General features: G+C 41.6%; 1 protein-coding gene across 1 annotated transcript in view; it reads left to right on the top strand.

Moving 5' to 3' along the window:
* The first annotated feature begins 20,073 nt into the window (after positions 1-20,073).
* The window catches only part of PALMD (palmdelphin), a 97,103-nt gene continuing 94,034 nt past the window's right edge, over positions 20,074-23,142 (top strand). Inside the window, exon 1 of the mRNA XM_063428331.1 lies at positions 20,074-20,182. The gene's annotated coding sequence lies outside the window, so the exon portion shown is untranslated. The remainder of the gene's footprint in view (positions 20,183-23,142) is intronic.

The raw sequence follows: 23,142 nt of genomic DNA, 5'->3' as shown, positions 1-23,142 counted from the left end.
CTCCGCTAATGAATTGGTATTGCTAATATGGAAGTGGATCTTGTGCATTAACAATAGCCAAAACAGGGGACTGGGCAGCAAGTTTCTTGAGGACTCCCAGACCCGGTTCTGGTCAAACCAGCCAAAAACAGAAAAGATAATATCCTAAATAATACATAATATCAAGCCCTGTGCTCAAATTACCACTTCTTTTGGATGGCAGCAATGGCTATATTGGCATTGGCAACCTTCAGCACTCCAGATGTTTTGGACTACACCTCCCATGATGCGCTGCCAGCATTATGGGTGTAAGGGCATTATGGGGGATGTAGTCCCCAACATCTGGAGTGCCGAAGGTTGCCTATCCCTGGCATAGGATTCACCAACCCAAATACATGTAGTGGTCCATGCTCCTCTATTTACTATGATAGTATTTAGAATTAAAAACTTGACATAACACCCTATACCACAATCCCTTGGATTTAAAAACTCTGCAAATACCTAAATCATATCATTATAAGTCAAAGGCAAAGAGGGGGAAATCATATAAATACATTTTGTTTAGATAGTGTTAGACAAATAGCATTACATGTCACTTAAAATTCTATGATCTGAGAGCTAATATTTGCCAAGAAAGTCCTTAGTTCTGGCAAAAAGTCTCCAAATGTTTACATAATTAAAGACTTTGTAGCAGGAGGGAGCAAACCGCGTGCTCAATGTGCCATTTGTCCCTAACTTAGCCCATCTGGAGTGCATTGTTTTTCTTATTTTCTCCAGCTTAAAGTTTCCGCCAAGTGACAGCCTGGGAAATAATTACTGTTATGAGCCAGGCCACTTAATGACCTCACCAGTGATTTTTTTTTTTTTTTTTTTTAAATGTATTCTTTTTGTTTTTTTTGTTTTGTTTAAACAACATATCCTTCAAATGTTGGTTTAGAGCTTGGTTGATAGGTGTGATAGGTCTAGATAGGTTACAAAAATATCAAGGGCCTGAGCCAAAAACAAAATTAAATCTTTTGTGTTTTTCCAGTCTCCAACCCTTAAACATACAATCACCTTATCTTAGCATTTCCTCTCTATTAGAGTCACCATCTTACCACCACTGTGTCACCAATTCCAGCTCCCTAATGTCACTGTCTTCCCGCTGCAGTAAATCCTTCTTCTCTCTGCGCACCCCAGTATTACCCTCTTCTCTACTAGTGTCACCTTTCACAATCTTCTACCCCAGCATCACTTTATCTAATATCGCAGGGTCATCATCCGCCCTTTTCCCATATCATCATCCCACTCACCCCCAATGTTAATGTTATTATATTTCGATGGACTAGTGGTGGCCAACAGGGTTTCTCCAGGGCCATACTAAGAGCCCATTGGGCCTGGTGCTGAGAATTCTGATTATAGAATCGTATCGACAGAAAACACTAAAACAGTCATACCTCCTAATTATTATTATTACTATTATGGTATTTGTATAGCGCCATCAAGCGCTTTACAATGGGTGGACGAACAGACATGTAGTTGTAAGTTGTAACCAGACAAGTTGGACACACAGGAACAGAGGGGTTGAGGGCTGTGGCGGAACCAACCTTGCCACTGTGCACTGGAGAAGCCTGGTTGCTAGCCTCCTGCCCTGCGACTATGGCCCTGGGATGTATTAACCCTTTAAGAACTGTATTTGGGCACAATGGATTTGTATAATGCTGTTCCTGGTCCTTTAATTACTTTGGAGCAGTGTTACAACTTTTAAACTGGCACTTCGGATGCAGTCGAAGTGCCGAAGTAGTCGAAGTGCCGAAGTCGTCGAAGTGGCCGCCATTCAACAAACGAACACGTGGCGGCGGCCGTTTTAACGTATTCGAACGCGGTAAGCGGTGTGTGCAGCCAAATCTATGGAACTGTTTGCGGCTACCCAATTGCACGCTGACCCGTACCTTCCTCGACACCGCGGCTGGAGACTAAGACCCGTTCGAAGATTCGAACGCTTGTTCGAATGGGACTTAGTCATTTTCTCGGTGTAAAATAGACCGACCGCACACCTTGTTCTTGCGGTCGGTCAAAAGTGACTTATACCTATCTCCCGAATGGCTGAACGGATTTGAATGATTTGTATTTGGAATGTGCTGATTAATAATATGTAACTTTTATTAATATTGGATGTATGGTTTTAGAGTTATGAAAGTTGGGTAAAAAGTATGTTTAAACTGTACGTACAATTGGGTTACCTCCCAGGCTAAGGGGATGGAATCTGTGGGATGTAACCATTGTGTGATTGGGTAATGTATAATTGTATGTGGGCGTCTCCCTTGCAGGGGAGAATTGCATGAAAGCAGAGTGTGTGTCATTAAACCTGAGTTCTACTTCACCCTCAATTTGGAGTGCCGTCTCTTATTGGGGGAATCTGCTACAAGGGATTGCTATGCTTGTCATACTCCCTTGCTAAATCACTGCTAAGCTCTTGTAAGAGCTTGTTCCTGTTTTACTCTCTGGAGGAGTCTACAGTGGTTACGGTGTCTGCTGCATTGCTTGGAGTCCTCAGGAAGCACTAGGAGCATCCTTCAACGGAGGTACCCAGTCGGGGTGCCCGTCGATCCGTTACAAGGGCCCTGCTCAATGAGCTTACATGCTAGAGGGAGTGGGGTAAAATGACACAAAAATGTAAGGATAGTATTAGGATAGGATAGTATTAGTATTAGGATAAAAGGTTAGGATAGTATTAATCATCATATATCTGGTGGAAGTGGTGCTGGAGGGAAACTCATAGGATATAGTTATCACAAAACCCATACCCTATGCTAATCTCTTGCTTTCATCTTTCAAGTAGATCCATACCCCCCCCCCCCCCCCCCACCCCCCACCCCCACCCCCAACAGCAGGTCTGGTGAAGCAGAAGGTCGGTGTGCTGGGTAAAAGGGTGGGGCACTGACGTGAATCACGTAACCAGATCCGTCCAAAGGTGCAATCATGTCCAAAAAAATCTACCCAGAGGAATTAGGTCAGCCTGGCGTTAATGCATGTCAACTAAGGGCATACTATGCAGACAGCACAGCTCCACACTTTCTAAGGACTGTCTCCTGGCACTCACTTGTCCACTCCTCTCCTTACCTTCTAACTATTAGGCAAAAGCTCCTGGTATACAGTCTGGGACAGAGAAATAGTGTATGTAGGGAGTTTAGAAGAAAGGGAACATGTCATAGAGTGACTGAAGCAGCAAGAGCATTTGCACAGTGCGTAAAGTCAGCTTTACATTAACTAATTTCATTGTCAGCCAGTCCACACAAGTTTTCTTTCCCTACATCCACACGTGAAGAGTAGTAAAACTTTTTTTTAGCAATGGGCCTATTCCATTGGCATGGGCCTGGAGCTGCAGCTCCATCAGCCCCTATGTTAATCCAGCCCTGGGTTCCTCTTGCTAACATGACATTCAGGCCCGGACTGGCCATCTGGCACACCGGGCAAATGCCCGGTGGGCCGCGATGGCCGTGGGGCCGAGGCCGGCAGGGGAGATCACAGGATCTCCCCTGCCAGCCCCAACAGGGCCAGCGCGCTACCCGAGCGCCGGCCCTGCTCTGAGCCTCCATGGGCCGGTGGGGAGATCAAAGATCTCCCTCACCGGCCCAGAGACACTGACAGGCGGCCGCCGGCTGTGGGGTGTGAGGGAGGCAGCAGAGAAGACTGGCGGAGCTCAATCCAGCAGCTCCGCCGGGTCCTCTCGCGAGGTCTGAGCGTTGCCGCAGATCTCGCGAGAGTGAACTCTAGCCGGCAGGTTAGAGTTCACTCTCACCACTGGACCACCAGGGAAGGAAGCTGCAGAAAGGATCCCCCCCAGGCAGAACGGCTCCCCCCCTCCCATGCTAAAGGTAAGAAGGGAGGATATAACTTTTTTTTTTTTAATTATTAATAATATATTTAAATAAAAAAAATAAATAAATAATTATTAATATATTTAAATAAAAATATTTAAATAAAAAAAAATCACACCAACAGCCCCCTCACACACACATCACCCCCAGACACACACAGCCCCCCCCAGACACGACAGCCCCCCCAGACACACACAGCCCCCCCAGACACACACAGCACCCAAACACATACAGCACCCCCAGACACACACAGCCCCCCCAGACACACACAGCCCCCCCCAGACACACACAGCACCCAAACACATACAGCACCCCCAGACACACACAGCACCCCCAGACACACACAGCACCCCCAGACACACACAGCACCCCCAGACACACACAGCACCCAGACACACACAGCACCCAGACACTCACAGCAGCCCCAGACACACACAGCCCCCCCGACACACACAGCCCCCCCCCCCAGACACACACAGCCCCCCCCAGACACACACAGCCCCCCCCCCCCCAGACACACACAGCACCCAAACACATACGGCACCCCCAGACACACACAGCCCCCCCAGACAAACACAGCCCCCCCAGACACACACAGCACCCCCAAACACTCACAGCACCCAAACACTCACAGCGCACCCAGACACACAGCGCACCCAGACACACAGCGCACCCAGACACACAGCGCACCCAGACACACAGCGCACCCAGACACACAGCGCACCCAGACACACAGCACCCTCAGACACTCAGCACACATCACCTTCAGACACACACATCACCTTCAGACACAGACAGCACCCTCACTCACAGACAGCACCCTCAGACAGACAGCACCCTCAGACAGACCGCACCCTCGCTCACACACATACACATATATAAAATAACCCTCAGTGAGTTAACAGACAAAGAAAATTAGAAGCCTAGAATGTGACGGCAGATAAAAACACCCTCACACACAGCACCCCTCTTAAATACACACACACTGCGCCCCTCACACATACAATACGTCCAAATATATATATATATATATATATATATATATAAATATATATATATATATATATACACACACAAACACACTACAGCACCCCTCACACTGCACCACCACACACATTACGCTCCAGATACACGCTAGATCCCTTACCCTATATGCACTCTTAATCCTCTATATATATATATATATATACACACACACACACACACACAATCTCCTATACACACTCTGGGTCCTTTACACACTAGATCTCCTACACACCCTCTCTACAACCCCTACACACACTACGTCACCTATACACACACACACACACACTACAGCCTGTATGCACACACTCGCTACATCCCCTATAACACTATGCCCCCTATACACACACTATCTACAGCCCCTAGCCACACATATTACACCACAAACACAAATGAAATTGACCTATTTACACAATACCACACCACACTCTACACACACGCAATTTCACAAGCAGGCTCCAAACACATGCACCATACACTTTCCTGGCCCAATTGTCCTCTGGTATCTCACTTGTGGAGACACCAGAGACAATTTAAAAGCAAACACAGCGCAAGCCTTTTTCTAATGCCAGAGCTCTTCAGCGCGGCTCTGCGCATTGAACCAACTTGCTCACTTTGAGAGGGGGTGTGCTTGTCATTAGTGATGACAAAACACACCCTCTCTGGCCCCGCCCCCTTCTTAGGGGGCCGCTCTGATTGAAAAATGCCCGGGCCTAATTTTTTTCCCAGTCCGGCCCTGATGACATTCAATGAAGCAGGAGGTTTGTCAGCTAGAGACATGCTTCTCCCTTCACTGGTCTCAATTTCTTTGTGTCATACACAACAAACACCAGATTATGGCTACACTACACACCCAGAACAAAAATGACCTAGGTAGAAGCCCTCAAACTGATGCTTCTTTTGAAAATCGTAATACCATAAGCATACAAAATACCACTACCTTCATTGGCAGCAGCTAAGACTAACTAGCTGGATGTGTTTTGTCCATTGGATATTTTTTGCAAAGCCCTTCACTATATAGCTCAAACAATTAGCTGGAATTACAGATCAGCTTTTGAAAAAAACAAACAACCTTTTATTTATGGTCATAGTCAACACTTGCTTTAACATGTTTGCTTTATAAGTGTGTTTCCATAGTAAATGAAATTTCTAAATTAGTATAATTGATTATGGTCTGCTTTTATGTTATTTATATATTTTTTATTTTTAGATCTCTTCAGCTGGCTGTAGGGCTAGGTCTCTTATACTGAAGACTGAAAGATTTTGTGTTGCATTTAATATCTAGCTAAAAAGAGGGGAACTGTCCCTCCTCTGGAATTTATACCATTAAATAAAACATTGAAAGCACCTATAACTCATGCTGAAGTGTGCTGTAGTGGTTATGGTGCTGGCAGTACACTGGTACCCCCTCAATTTAAGTAGTCAGTGGTTTGACTTCTTACCTAGGATTTCCCTGGTGCTGGTTCCCGTCTCCTGATATCTCTTTATGCTTTCCCTTTTTTTGTCCGATGCAAATGACAGAGTTGATGACAGTGATTGACAGGGAGCTAAGATGGAGGCACGGGCACCCAGTTACAGGAGATGTGGATTTGCACATTCTATTTTATTATTCACACTTCACAAATATTTATTTGTTACAAGGATAAACAAACATAATATATAACATAATAATGTTATCACTGCATTCAATCTTTTACAGACCTGAAGTGTTAGTGACACAGTTTGAGGGGGCTTGAGGCAGTAATTAATTTTTTTGGGTTAATTCTCTTAATACGTCTCTTAAGAACCAGAATGGGGGGGGGGGGAAGTTTTATTGAAATATACTGTTTAACCAAACTTTTTTTTTTTTTTTTTTTAATTGCCAGAGGCTTGCCTGAGAACTTGATATGACCATCTGTTATTTTTTTTTATTTTTTAATAAAAGATCTGACCCACAGGAATGTGAAAACATACCCCGGCTTATAGCTACAATAACTACTGTGACTGGATACAGTCACAGACCGATTGTTTACAGAGCGCAGCGGCCAATAGGATTGTTATTCTTCTAATCACCCTGGTATTTGTTTATGTGGGAACCCAGACAAAGGTATTGCAACTATCTGTAGGAAGTATTACAAGATATTCTGGTATATGTTAAGTTAGCACTGAAAACCAGGGATTTGTTTCTTTTGATATAACAATGGACTTTTATTGTTGGTGTTGTATTTAAAGGGGCACATAGCTGCCAACACATTTAGTGCAATTTAGGTTATAGTTAGTTAAGCTGTGTCTTTTTTTTTCTTTCTTTTTTTTTAAAGGGGAAGTGCCACTTCTCTCGAATATAAATCATGGATAAAAACACAGAAAATCACCTAAACCTTATGTTAACATTTATTCAGTTGATACTCCATTTTCTCTTAAATTTACATTAACGATTTAGCTAATTATGTCATAATTATGTCATAAGTTCAGTCAAGGCACATCCAGGGCACACATTGCAAATGAAAAAGATAAATGTAACCATTGTTTTCGCCTCTTGTCTGTATACTCTCTATGGCTATGCTGACTGGCAAAGGCAAAGGACAGTGTTATAACAATGATTGACACAGAGCTAAAATGGATGCGCCCAGTTGTAGGAAAAAGAGGTGCGGATTTCTACATTTTAAATTTTATTTTTCATACCTTACAAAAACATATAAGTTAAAGGGACACTATAGTCACCCAGACCACTTCAGCTCATTGAAGTGGTCTGGGTGCCAGGTCCCTCAGGTTTTAACCCTTCAGGTGCAATCATAGCAGTTTCACAGAAACTGCTATGTTTACATTTGGGGTTAATCCAGCCTCTAGTGGCTGTCTTCTGGGCAGCCACTAGAGGCGCATCTGCGACGCTGGAGGCGAATTTCGCCTCTATCGCACAGAGCATCCATAGGAAAGCATTTAGAAATGCTTTCCTATGGACACTTTGAATGCATCGCGGCACTTGCCGCGCATGCGCATTCGGCTCCAGTGACGTCGGACGGGGGAGCTGACGTCGGAGTGGGAGGAGAGGTCACCAGTGCCAAGGGAGCCCGGCGTTGGATTAAGGTAAGTGGCTAAAGGGGTTTTAACCCCTTAGCGCCACGGGAGGGGTCCCTGAGGGTGGGGGCACCCTCATGGCACTATAGTGTCAGGAAAACCGCTTTGTTTTCCTGACACTATAATGATCCTTTAAATAATTAAATATAATATTAAAAATCCTGGGAAGTGACATTTCAGGAGTTTACTTTTCTGAGAGTTGTAATTTAGTTATTAACTATCTATCACTATTAATTGAACTGCGACTCTCAGAAGCCCTTGCTGTACCCATAATGCACTGCTTTATGTGAGAAGTTCAGGAGTGCTGCGAAAATTGAGCATCACATGGAGACAAGTGTTCCTGGTTTGCTGACAGTTTGGGGGTTTGCTAAAGATGCATTAATCTTAAATGTAAATAATTTGGTTCTATTTACAGAGCACAGCGACCAATAAGATTGTTATTCTTTTATTTGCATACATTGTAATTCACTGCTTATTTAAAGCAATAAAAATAAAAGATCAAGGGGCGTGGTTTAACTGTCGAAAAAAGATGGCCGCTTGAGCTAAAAGCCTTAACCTAATCCAGAGTTAACAAAATCTTGGTCCAGGTGGATATGGTGATGCAGACACCCAGAATACAAATGAAGTGTCTGTCTGAAGCACATATGTCAGTGGTGGCCATGTTCTTATCCCTACATGCCTCTCAACTCAGAGGAATCAGATTACCTACTCACAGGGCAGGCCAACACTACTAAAATACTAGGGAAACTGGCCAAATCAAGACCTTGTCAAGGCCAAGATTTAAGCCCTGGGCTCGGAAAGGTGGAATACTTCAACCTACTTACCAAGCATTTAGAGAATGTCGAAACAGCATTGGAGGATCTGTCAAACAGATCTAGGTGTAACAACCTCCAGATGTTAAGGGCTGCTAGAGCAGTAGCGTGAGTGGCCACTCATCAACATGCTCTGCTACCTTATAAACCAAACTATCTATGGCTTGTAAACAAGGCTCTACAGGCTCTAAGATCGGAGAACGGACTCCCCCCCACAATATAATCATTAGATTTCATTACTACCAAACCAAGGAAGCCATTCTATGTAGCAGTAAAAGAAAGGCCCATTACCTTTAGAGGGAAGGAACTTCAACTGTATCAAGACTTGGCCCAGCAACGATACAGAAGCACATAACCTGGATATTGATTGCTGACTTGCTGAGAGCAAGTAATATTAAGTTCGCCTAGGGCCACCCTTTCAAGCTGATGACCATCAATGGGTTCAGAGAGTGAATTACCCATCCCCCATATAAATCTGGCAGTTAGTAAGCCTAGATCCTACTTGTTTTAATTTGTTGATTTCATTTTACCTGTGTAAAGTGCTATATAATGTATCTCATTTTGCTGCATATCTCCTCAATTTTGTCCCTATTCTCAACCTCAGTTTTTCCCTTTCCTTTCACTGCTACTTACCATATCACCTTGGTTGCCACTGGGAAGGATGTGCAGAAGGCGGATGCACCCACGTCCATGGGAAAGTAATACACAAACTAAACAGTCTTATGAGCCCCACACTTTCTTTAGTACTACACCACATGCTAGTGTCCAGTCGCAGCTCATGAATCCAACATTAAGAGATTACCGGATTTTCCTCCCTGGATCTCGATTCAACAACTTTATGAACAGAGGGATCCCTAATCCTGACATGTCCCTAGCCAACATAATATTAATTCCCAAACTGGGGCGTGACCATACCCAAGCGACTAACTATTGATCCATCTCTCTAATTAATTTTGATTTAAAAGTTTTCCCAAAAATTCTAGCAGAGTGACTTAACTCATTGCTTATCATGCTAGTCCACCTTGACAAAGTAGATTTATCCCAGGGAGATAACTGTGTGAGAATATTATAAGAAATAAAGATTTAGCGTGGTACCTCTTGGACTCTGAGACATCTTCTCCGGTCCTCTCCTTGGACAAATAGAAAGCGTTCAACAGGATCAAGTGGCCTTTTCTATTTGAGCTCCAAAATCATTTTGGGCTTCCTATGATAAAACATATGTTGCAGCAGTCCAAGTACTATATGCAAACTTAAATGCATAGACAGTAACAGCAGGATCTAGACCAGCACTATTCAAAATAAGGAATGGAACTAGGCAGGAATGCCCATTGTCACCTTTGCTATTCACATTAACACTCGGGCCATTATCACATTTAAATACGTAACCATATTGGATATATGGGGTCAGGACAGCAGCAACAACCATAGAACACACCAGCCCCAATACATTCAACAAAAAAACATTTTTGTTACCTGCGAAAAAGTTACCTGCGCATTAGCCAAAATCCCTATGCATATTCAAATAAATGGAGGTTATTTAGTAACTCCATTGGCCATTAGATGTAAGCCCGCCTGCCACGTCAAGGCAAACCTCTTTTCACTGTTTTAGCATAGGCAGATGCTTTGTTGATCACATTAACTAGCCCAATCGCCACCATGTGTCACTTGAACTCAATGCTGGATAGATTTGGAGACCTGGCTGGATACAGGATCAACCTGAATAAATCCATAGTACTGCTAATACAGGTAAAAGCTGAAGAGATAGTATGGATAAGGGAGTTCTACAAAATTAATTTTACCAATGGTTCTTTCAAATACCTGGAGTTAAATATTACCGCTGACCCAACTAAACTCTTTTAGAAATAAATTATACCCCTCTGATTCAGTGCCTAATTAGAGACTTGGACAACTGGACCAAAAGCCCTATATCATGGGTCAGAAGAATGCATGTAGTTAAAATAGATGTCTTGCCTAGAATCCTCTTCCTGTTCCATGCCCTACTAATCCCAGTCTTTAAAAGTGACCATACCAAGTTCCAATAGATGACTTTATTAGGGAAAAAAAACAGTATAGCATGTAGTGTCCTATACAGACTTAAAACCAACCAAATGAACTAGGATTACCTAACCTATTGCCATACTACCTTTCCTCCCAAGTGGTTCGGATTGGGACTTGACATTCATTCCTGGACCACAAATTCCAAGACCAGAGGAGGTGGGTGGACTTGGAATTTCTCTTCACTGGTGCTGACCTCCCTTAATTCTACACATGCAAAATAACAGAGTAACCAATTGTCCAGCAGTTAAGACCCGCAAACAAACAACTGAAGACAGCTATAGTGAAGGCCTGGCAAAACATCACAAATGAGGAAGCCCAGCGTTTGGTGATGTTCATGCTTTGCAGACTTCAAACAATCATTGTCTGCAAATAATTATTGACAAAGTATCATAAATTAACATTTTAGCCCCTGAAATAAGGGGACTGTGTTTCAAAATGGTTGCAATTCCTAAAAATTTCATATGATATTTTTGTTCAACCCCTTGAATTAAAGCTGAAAGTCTACACTTCAATTGCATATTAGTTGTTGCATTTCAAATGTATTGTAGTGACGTACCGAGTCAAATTTATGAAAATTGTGTCAGTGTGCAAATATTTCTGGACCTAACTGTATACCTGCCAGTTACCTCTCCCCCTCTTTAAAGCATCAAAACCATTACATAACTCTATAAAGGTTATAAAGCCAGGAGTACCTTTGTTTGCGTCCCCAATAATTTAGCAAGGGTTGGCCCCATTACCTGGGTCCCCGTAGGGTTCCGATGCTCTCTGGTGCTCCATTGATGCTTGTCCTTCTGCAGAGCTGCAGAAGCCACAACAGCCACCATGCATTGGCTGAGAATGTCAGCTGACCGCTCTCAGCTTATGACTGCCCTTCTGTAGAACTAAAGTTGTACAAAATTGACATTAGCCTGCCTGGTGGAGTTACAACTCTGGTAGCATAGGGGTCGTTCTCTGTATGTGCAGTATTTCAATGCAAAATGCTGCACATACAGACTTAAGGCACCATGACCACTTTAAATCAATAAAGTGGTCAGGTGCTTGGAGTAAACATTTTATCTTTCTTTCTCTTTATTTAACTTCTCCAATCTCAGGGCAGATTTATGACATACTTTTGCTTTAACCTCTGCATTATTACTATCTTAGTTTGCTTGTTTCACTATGTTCAAAAATGCTTTCAACTAAATAACAGGAGGAACTCTCGGAAACTTGTCTCTACAAATTTAATGCTAAAATAGCCAAACTGGAGGCATAGCTGACTTGGTGAACTTTTCCAGTTTCGGCTATACTCTATCTGACCACCATCTGCTGTCCATTGACATCCGCATACCCCGTACCCAAAGCACACCACCCTCACCACATCAGTCTTGCAGAAACCTCCATTGTCTTGACCTAAAGCAATTCTCCACCAACCTCCAAAGTCTCCTTTCACCCATCTCAAATCTCACCTGCCCTAACACTGCAACCTCCCTCTACAACTCCACTCCCTCCTCTCAACTAAACATTATGGCACCTCCTACGCAGTAAGCGCCCCCCAATTACAACCCTGGCATACCAAGCTTTCCCGATACCTCCAAAAATGTTCCAGAACTGCTGAATGCTGCTAGAGAAAATCTCACTCTGCACCTGACTTCCTCCACTATAAATTTATGCTGTGCTCCTACAGTCTGGCTTTTTCCTCTTCAAAAGAAAACTACTTCAATACACTCATAACCACACTATCCCAACTGTTCATCGGGCTGTTGTGCCTCCTCCTCCTACCAACTTGGCCGCCACAAACTTTGCAACTCACTTCACTGAGAAGATTTGTACAATCAGGGAAGGAATCTCTCATCTCTCTCCATCCACTACCAACATTTCCCCTAACCATACTCCCTCAGCTGTCCTATGCTCATTTGGACCCGCTACAGCAGAAGAGGTTTCTGCTCTGCTCCGTTCCTCCCACCCCATCACCTGTTCCCTTGATCCTATTCCCTTGTATCTCATCCGCACTTTTTCTCCTCTTGCTCTGCCTCTCACTAAAATTTTCAATCTCTCCCTCTCTCTGACACATTTCCTTTACCCTAAAAACATGCCCAACCTTGACCCTAATTCATCGTCCAACTACCACCCTATCTCGTTTGTCTCCAAGATCCTTGAGAGAGTTGTGTATGCGAGATTGACAGACTTCCTTAAAACCAACTGTCTGTTTGACCCACTTCAACCTGGATTCCGTGCTCGTCACTCTGTTGAAACAGCTGTGACCAAAGTATCCAATGATCTTATCACTGCAAAATCCCATGGCCATTACTCTATCCTAATTCTCATAAAAAAGAAGGACTGATAAATAAAGAAGATAAATAAACAGAACCACTTGCAGGCCTAGTATCCCTAAAGAGACTGCTCTATCATGGATAGTTTTAAGTACCGTATGTATTGCGAGCAAAACAAGAAACTACAAATTTTATCATCCCTAATTGGGCAAAAAACATAACATAATGTGAAGAGTCAAATAGTGAAAATATAGTAATAATGAAAAACAAAGAAAAAATCATAATAATAAGTGATTTAAAAATACGACTAACCATTATATCAAGTCAGTCCAGACAGTTAACATACAGATCAAAAGTAATTATATGACTTGTTACACATTATTGCAACAAAATAATGTGTCTGTATCTAGTACTAAGATTGAGCTTGATATTTAAGGTATAGCTCACTGTTTGATTAGAGGGCAAAAGGAGCAAGGGACATTGTGATGCATAAAGTCATAAAATACTTAAAATAAATGATGTCACAAATTCCCAATATAATTCAAATGTAAGTATACCTAAGGAGATAATGTCTCCATGCAAAGGGATACGGAGATATTCAAATAGTGGTTCTGTTTATTTATTTAACTTTACCCTTCCAGTCCTTCTTTTTTATGTTCAATCTGGGGTTATGCCCTAAGTCTCACAACCGTTGCAACTCTGGTGAAAGGAGTCTTTCCCCCTTTTTCACCATTGTTTTATCTTTCCTATCCTAATTCTCATTTACATTTCTGCTGCTTTTGACACTGTTGATCATCAACAGCTTCTTCTCATCCTCCGTAATCTCGGTCTACGAGATACCGCTCTCTCCTGGTGCTCTTCCTACCTCTCCCAGTGCTCAATCCCTGTCTGTTGGTGTTCCTCAAGGGTCAGTCCTTGGTCCCCTATTGTTCTCCATCTATACTGCCTCCCTCGGTAAACTCATCAGCTCCTTCAGCTTCCAATATAATTTCTATTCAGATGACACGCAAATTTATCTGTCCTCCCCTGATTTCTCACCACTCCTCTTGACTCGTGCCTCTGACTGCCTCTCTGCTATTTCCAGCAGGATGGCTGTTTATTTCCTTAAACTGAACATGTCCAAAACAGTACTTCTGGTCTTCCCTCCCTTCTTTAAGTGTTGCTACTCCCTTGTCTGTGTCCCTCCAAGTCAACAGTGCTACCATCCGCTCTACCTCTAAGGCTCGCTGCCTAGGTGTTCTCTTTGACTCCGACCTTTCCTTCACCCCTCATGTGCAATCAATCGCCAAATCCTGCCGCTTCCATCTCAAAAATATTGTGCGCATCCGACCCTATTTAATGTCTGATACGGCAAAGGTGCTTGTCCATGCCGCTGTCCTCTCTCGCCTTGACTACTGTAATCCGCTTCTCAGTGGTCTTACTTGTTCCCAACTTGCGCCGTTACAGTCTATAATGAATGTGGCATATAGGCTCATCTTCCTATCCGCCCCCACCTTCCACGCCTCCTCCTTTGTCAGTTCCTCCATTGGCTTCCCGTAAGATATAGGACTCAATTTAAGATCCTGATACTTGCTTACAAATCTCTACACAATGCTGCTTCGACCGACTTATCCTCACAGATACACAAATATGTCCCATCTAGGCCCCTACGCTAAGCCGGAGACCTACATCTAACCTCTGTTTATACTCCTGCCTCTGATGCTCACCTTAAAAACTTCTCTAGGACTGCACCATTCTTATGGAATGCCCTTCCCCTCTCTGTTAGACTTTCACCCAATCTCCACTCCTTCAAAAAATCTTTGAAAACTTACTTCTTTAGGAAAGCCTATCAATTAAACTGTAAACAGCTTTCCCTCCCCACACCCTGATTCCTCTCCTGAAACTGTCACCAAAACAAAACACCAACCCCTCAATGAACACTATCCTAGAAACCTACCTTTCTACCCTACACTTACCTTTTGTGTCACTTTACCCCACTCCCTCAAGCATGTAAGCTCATTGAGCAGGGCCCTCAATCCCTCTGTTCCTGTGCGCCAAACTTGTCTGGTTACAAATACATGTCTGTTAGTCCACCCATTGTACAGCGCTACGGAACTTGTTGGCGCTTTACAAATAATAATAATAATTCACTTTGATGTCCTGACAATTCTCACGTTAGTGAATAATCCTGTTTGCCAGCTATATTTTCATTGTGGCTGTTTTTGGCCTATTATAGGAAATGCACTTTTAATTGGCTGTGAATTCCCACCAATTCACACGTTAGTGAATATCCATATCTATATATAACCCTCGAAAATCTAGTATGCAATGATAGTTTTTTTTTAGTTAACTTTTCTGCCTAATAACAACACTAGATGGCACTGTAAGTAAGTTTCATCTGTGTTGGGGGAAAAGCAACATTATCAGGGCTATTTACCTAAGTGAGAAGAACTCAAAGTAAGTTTCAAAGTTCAGGGAGAGTTATTACAGATCGGCTACTATGGATTTATATTTAAAATATACTTTCAATTCACTTTGAGATCCCGACAATTCTCACCTTAGTAAATAATCCTGTATATTCATATGCATTAAAGTTAGAGGCCATTAAAATAGAAAATAGGTCTGTTTAGGAATCATTAGTTTAAAAAGTAATACACTAATCATTCTGAGCATTTAATATATATGATGTGTTCCTTATTGTGACGTTTTACTATTAAAAAAAAATGCCGTCGTAAAAAAAGTCTGTCTTGTAAGATATTTCAAATACTAAATTTGCATTTTTATTTTTTTTTTTACCTATCTCTTGTGTGTAGAAACAATTACCTCCTAAAATGAGGTGACTGTGGATTGGGTGCTCACTTGTGTTTATATTTAATGAATGAAGAATTCTTTGTTGGCGTTCAAATCAGCAGAGAAGAGTGAGTTAGATTAAGTGATTATACATTTTAATAATTATCTTAAAGGGGGAATGTCACTTCTCTGGATATTACAAATAACAAAACTTTAAAAATCAACAACAATTCTCTGTTTTCTTTTAAATGATAAAATATTTAGTGGGGACTCAATCCATTTCAGTCCTGGCGCAGCCAAGGCAAACAATGCATTGGAGAAGGGGGAACACTACGGGATATTTACCTTACTGGCACCAAGCGGACCCTTCTTACCTGGGGCAACACCCCACCTCTTCTACAGCTCAGTGAGAGCTGAAACCTGCTAGTTGTTAGCTTCTGTTAGCTCCCCTGAGCTAATCCCTCCAGTGCAGGGATTGCACACTGACTGAGAGGATCAGCTTATCACTCTCAGCCAATGAGCTAAGCCTTGCGACAGAGATAGACAGCTCCTTTGTTTGTTTTATTTATATGTATTCTTATTGTTTATTCCAGATATTTCATTTTTTTGCAATGATTATTATTGTTAAAAATGAAAACCTTTCAATAAAAAGCATTTGACAAGAAAGAGAGCTGCTGACTTTTACTGAGCAGTAATAAAGGCAGGTAGCAGGGCCGGTGGACCCTAGGTAAGAAGTCCGACCATTCTAAAATGGTTTGACTCATGACAATGGAAGGGCAGCAGGGCACTCCTGTCTCCATAATCGCTACAGCACTTTCTAGTGGTTATGGTGCTTAAAGTGTTTCTTTTAATAAATCTCTTCTATGTAGAATGATCTACGGTTTCTGTATTTTTAGATTATGTTGTATGTTCCTCTGGAGAAAACGTTAGCACATTGCTGTTAATGAGTAACATAGCTATGGGCAACTTGTCCTTTATGGCACTTGTTACATTTTAGTGGATCTCTTATAAAATTAAATAAATAAAGTGACTCACACATTCCGAGCATAGCAGGAAAATAAAAAGGATTATTCACTAAAGTACAAATTCAAGGAAATCCAATGTAATTGGCAAAGTAGCCGAACTGGAAACATTTTTAAGTGACTTGTGTATACCGTTTGGCTATTTTAATCTAAAATGTGAAATTCACCTTGAATTGAATGTTGTCATTGATTCTATGGCCCAGAGAGTCTCCGTGTCTATAAAATGGTCTTGATCCCCCCCCCGAAAGCAGACAGAAATGTTCATTTGTGGGTACCATCCTCTACTTTGTTTGACTAGAGAACAGGACAATGCCCCACGTCCAAGCAATATCCTATTGTTTACCTATGTCCAGGTATGTTTACACCAATTACAGTGATTCCTTCAGCCAAGAACTAGGTCATTAAGAGACCTTCGTTATAATGGCAACTGCTAATGACAAAATACCTATTAAAAAACAAGAAATTGAGGGCACAAATCCACCCAGGGTGCACGGGCGGCTCCGCCATCTGCCGGACGCAACAGTAGAGAAATGAAACTGTTCAGCACAAATTTCACATCAAAAAGGTGATTGTTTATTAAGTTGCCAAATGAATGGATGACGTTTCGTCCCTGTAAGGCCTCTATCAAACCTAGCATACACGTGCATATTGTGAGAATAAACAGGCACTCGATTAGATAGAATGGTGGAATAACACCCTCGGTGATAATGATTGACATATCAAGTATAAAGTTCATCTTGGCTCTTTACCGTTGCAATTGTTCTTTACATTTTGCACACTTATCAGGTGACTGTGCTTATGTCTTATCTCATTCCTTGTTTTGCACTCTATACGTGATATGTGAGTTGCTGAGAGTGCTACCTCCCCCATCTATTTTATTGAGTCATATGATCATTTTAACCCCTTAAGGACCAAACTTCTGGAATAAAAGGGAATCATGACATGTCACACACGTCATGTGTCCTTAAGGGGTTAAACACAGTCTGACTTTATATGTTTGTCTGGGTTTTGTACATTTTACATTAATTTTCCCCAAAAATTTTTTGTTTGTTTTTTAATCATTATTTTATTTTATTTTTTTTACATTATTTCACATTTTGTTTTCAAATGTCATTGTTTGAAGTGTGACTAGGCATATGTTCCAATAATCTTAATATAACAAATGGAACAAGAACAGTCGTACAATAGGAGAGGAAATCCCTGCCCTGTAACGTAGGAGGGACTGTGAACAAAGTAAATTCCATCGCTATTTTAGGCAGAGAACCACTGCTGCTATATCTTATCACCGCACTTTACAATACTCTGAAAGCTGGAATTGCAGACAGTGCACTTTGCTGTCATTGAGCGTGTTTTACATTTCTTTACCAAAGGGCAATCATCTAATTTCTAATTTAAGGAGAATAACTGCCTAGTCGACTTCCAGTACAAGCTGGCTGGCGATAATCAGTGGCTGTCAGGGTCAGTGACACTTTCATTGCCTGCACAGCTCTGGAGTTAAAAAACACACCTCCCAAGTGATCCTCTTTTTAAAAAAAACAAACAAAAAACAGTCCCTCTTTTCTATACTAGTGTGTGATTCTAGGACATCTGCTGGATTATCTACTAAACCGTGCGATATCAGAAATTCATCTGATAGGAATTGAAAACTTTAAGCCATAATAATAGCCAGATTGCAGATATGCAATTGGGATGGAGCCGTCTTTGGAGGGGGGGGAGAGGGCATGCCAATCACACTTCTTTTGTCACTGGGATTTCCAGAAAATGGGCAGGTTTGTCTGTACAGGTAGTGGTAACAGCCACAGAGGGAGCATGTCAGCCTGGAGTGAGCTGTTGCCAGGCTGACTAACAGCCTAGTAGCCAGCCCCACTTAGAGTAGACCATGCAGAGTGTGCTGCAGATCCTAGTGCCATCAGACTAATAATGATGCACTTGAGCTGTACTGGCTGGTGTAAAAACTAAATTGTAATAATAAGGCAGAACCCAAAAATCTTGGCTGTCTTGACTTACGCTTCGGCACTGTCAACCTCCCAACACCCCTGACAATGAGAATTTCATAAAGATAGAATCTTTATGAAATATTCATATTGACTGTGTTGAAATATCACTGAAATTCCAATCCAGTCAAGAGATAAATTGAGATATATTGAGATATGTTTTCTTACACCTGACACTTCTAAACACTGGGCACAGCTCTCGCCATCTAAAAGTGTCAATCCCCCCAGCCATCACTAGTGGCAGCTACATGGAATTGACTTTGTCTATGGAGGATCCCACAGTCTTGCGGGCCCATCCATAGACCTCAACGCTGTACTAAAGTGCATGCACAAGAGTTCAGCATTGATATCAAGACTTGCCAGGGGAAGATGGGACCTCACCTTTGCCTGCCCCCCCCCCTCCCCCACCCCCCAACAAGACCACCATTGGCAAAGGCTGCCCTTCCCTCCCCCCAAGAAAATCGCTTTTGAAATTCTGGGATTGACGGCTGTTCCAGTGAGCTGTGCCCAGGCAAGCACAGCATTCCCTGTTAGGATGTTTGGAGAGCTGAGTGTATCCCTTAAAACATGCCCAGTAATGGGTTATGGGATATATAGTCAAGTTCTAGCAGCAGTTTAATTAAGTAACTGGCAGATATGAACATGCTGAGGCTGATGATTGCAGAATACTAACCTTTTTTATGTCTTTCTGCAGTGTTTGATTATTGGTACATATAGGATGCATCTAATTAATATTTCCCATATTTCCCACTGTGTATGATCAAATCCACAAATCCAAAAGGCAACTCTCCTTCCATCCAGGTAGCTTGCCCTACTTTAGCTGTCTGCCCACTCTGGTATACAATAGGCCATAGGTATGAAACATAATTGCGGAGCAAATTAATAAATATGGTGCAACACAAACATTCCAATGGTTTCCATGGTGATTGTTCAACTAAATGTAAACTAGAAAAAATGCACTTTATAAATCCATTCTAAATTATTAATAAGTAACACCACCCTACAACCTCTTATCTTTTTCAAATAGCCTATTAAAAAAAAGTTTTAAAAACCTACAGCTGTCAGCAATGTAATGCTAAATGTCTACAGCCAGGCTAAGTTTAAACAGCATGGCAATGCTGGTTATATGTTAATATAACTTTAAGGCTTCCTTTTACTTTGTATCCAGTGACCTTGCAGTAGTTTATGGGAATAGACCTAGAACGCCTACTGGTGGCTGGGATCCTATGAACAGGTATACTCAAGCCTGGACTCCTTTCCTTTCACATTGTGCTGTGTTTGGTCACACACAGGGAGACTAACTATTTCTCTGCTGATTTAATTTCATTAACCCTGAACCAGATCAGCTCTTTCAGGACAAAGGTAAGAGTAAATCTATAGTTTAATTCATGTCCTAGTTTTTGTTTTCTAGTAATATGGAATTTATTTAACAATTCAAATAACCTTGCTATTTTGTGGTGCTGATTATTTCTGTATGTGTGTATATTCCTACCGGTGTAAACTCCAAAAACTTTATTAATTTAGTTTTATTTATTTTACATACTGGGGTTTTAAAGTTCTTTTTAACCCCCACTCTTTGACTCGTATGCCCATGAGATATCGAGCAGGGTGTATAACTTGTCACCTAGCTAATCGGGCTGTTTTGCCAGTATCAGATAGCTTTGTATCTACCAAACAATGGCGGAATACTACAATTATCATGTATTTGTTCATTTCATCCACATACCTGAAGGAACGCTACAAGCACCATAATCATTGCAGTGTGTTCTCGTGGTTACGGAACCAGGTGTAATGTAAGTAGTCAAACCATTTGCTTGGCTTCTAAACTGGGGTTTGATTAGCGCCAGTCGCTGCTCCTATAACAACCGTAAGCTCTGTGAATGCGCAGGGCTTAGCTCATTGGCTGAGATCGGTCAGCTGACACCCTCACCCAATGAGCTGGACATGTATTGCAGGGTTTAGCTCAGGAGATCTAAGCTTCTAGCAGAAGCTTTCTACTCTCCACAGAGGTAGTGACTGGTGTCAGCAGCCCTCAGCAAAATATTTTAACCATTAGCAAGCGATTCGACAACTTACATTGGGGGTTGTTTCTGGGCAGTCCTGAAACCATAAGCACTACAGCACGCTTGGTGCTTGGAGTGTTCTTTTAATTTTATATTATTAAAAAATCATCTAATAAAACATGCAAAAAAAACCGCAAAAACACTACTAGTAAAGAAAACCCTAACATGCAAATTATGAGTAGAGTCCTTGACTCTAGGTTAAATGCTCGGTTTTATTTCCCTAGGTCGAGTAGTTAAAATCTTCCGGGCTATAATCTCTATTTCCCATGAGGCTCAGCCAAAATGTAGAAATGTAATCAGCAAAAGTTAGCTCTCACTGATTTATCCCTATGTTACTTGAGTATTACAATTACATCTTTTTTCACCAATACAAGCGTAGACAAAGCAGAAGCCATTTTGAATCTTCACTAGGCCAGCACTCCACCACGACCACCAAGGCGTCATCGTAAACCTTCCCATTTTGGGCCACCAGGAGGGGAGTGCCCTCTACCTGCTGAAGCTGTGAACATGAACACATTTTTGTGAATTATAATAAGGAGGTCAAGGTGAATTAGAAAAACTCAGAGCTCCAAAGCAACCCAACTCACATTGTGTGTACTATTGTGTGTCATCGAGGAGTATCAAGAAGCTCCAGAACAATAACCTTTGTGTTTAGTGGGTCCTCTGTGTGAATATATCCATTGTTGCCCTGGACCTGGCTGTGACCATAGCTGATTTGGAGATCTTTTCCAAATGCTATTTCAGGCTAACTTTTTGCAGACATTGTTGCACTTGGGTGCAGTTTAGTTTAGCAGATAACCCTGTATATTGAAAATTAAACTTTACATTTACCCAAACTCCTTTTTCAATGAAATTATTTTTTTTAAAGTTCATAATTGTTGGAAACTCAGCAGGTTTTACGGCTAGTTGGATCTAATATGTAATCTGCTGCTTAGGACAGAACTAAAATAAATGATCTCACTTACGTGAACATCCGTGAAGAATTATAATTAGTCTTTATTTTTGTTAGATTGGGTTTGATTAAGGTGTAGCCAGCTCTGTTATCAGTTCTGCTGTGATGGTCTTTATTTCCTCTTACTTCAGCACATGCTGATGGTGTGTGGTCACATTTGCTGTCTTCCTCTTCACTGTAGTCAGTCATTTTTCATAGTATGATGTTTCAAAGTTCTTTCTATCGATTCTTTTTCACATTCAATGTGTTCGAAAGAGTTGAACTTCAGTGTCACCACAGTAACTCCAAAAAAACAACAAAAACAAGTCTCAAAACTCCCACTACTCTTGGGCGGCAGCAACGACCATAGTACACATCAGCCCCAATACATACAGTAAAAACTAAAGAAATAAGTTACCTGTGCTCTCTCCCAAATCACTATGTATATTTAAACAAATGGAGGTTATTTAGTTACTTTAATGGCCATTGGAGTGAATGCCCGCCGGTCACGTCAAGGCAAACCTCTCAGGCGGGTCCTACACTACCCATTCAGCTTGCTGCCTTGAGCTTCTGACAACATATCTCTAATGAGACAGAGAGGGGTATTTTTTTATACACCCCTACATACTTATTAACCCTTAATAGGGAACACATGGGATGGGCAGCAGCATTGTAACATAGCTGTGTGATGCAAACATGAATACAAATACAAAAAAAAACAAGTCCTGCGCTCAAACACCCATCACTCCTGGGCTGCAGCAACGACCATAGTACACCTCAGCCCCAATATATACAGTAAAAAACTCATTTTAAAAAGTTACCTGTACTCTCTCCCAAATCCCTATGTATATTTAAACAAATGGAGATTATTTAGTTACTCCAATGGCCATTGGAGTAACTAAAAAACCTCTATTTGTTTAAATGTACATAGGGATTTGGGAGAGAGCGCAGGTAACTTTTTACTTTGTTTTTTACCACAGTAACTCTCTATAAATTCTGCGGTTGGATAGATGTAGAGTCACTCTTTGTTACTACAGCCATGCAGACCACAGTACATAACTTATTTTAACTGAATAATTCAACAGTGTCCGTAATAACATTACAATAAACACATACTTTGTTTTTACGGTTCAAAAAACAACAAAACATTTCAATACACAGGGTAACGACATTCGCACATAATGCTATAAAATATATGTTCTGTTTCTTTAAAAATCAATGACCTCATAAGCACAATGATCTAATTACAAACAAGGAAATACGACCCACAGGAGATTGACCTCTATCTTCTATTAGCTGTTCCAAACCAATAACCACTGTGTTTAATG

This window comes from Pelobates fuscus, chromosome 7, assembly GCF_036172605.1.
Source record: "Pelobates fuscus isolate aPelFus1 chromosome 7, aPelFus1.pri, whole genome shotgun sequence".
Taxonomy (NCBI): Eukaryota; Metazoa; Chordata; class Amphibia; order Anura; family Pelobatidae; genus Pelobates; species Pelobates fuscus.
Note: the sequence above shows the minus strand (reverse complement) of the source record. Positions and strands in the feature narration are given on the sequence as shown.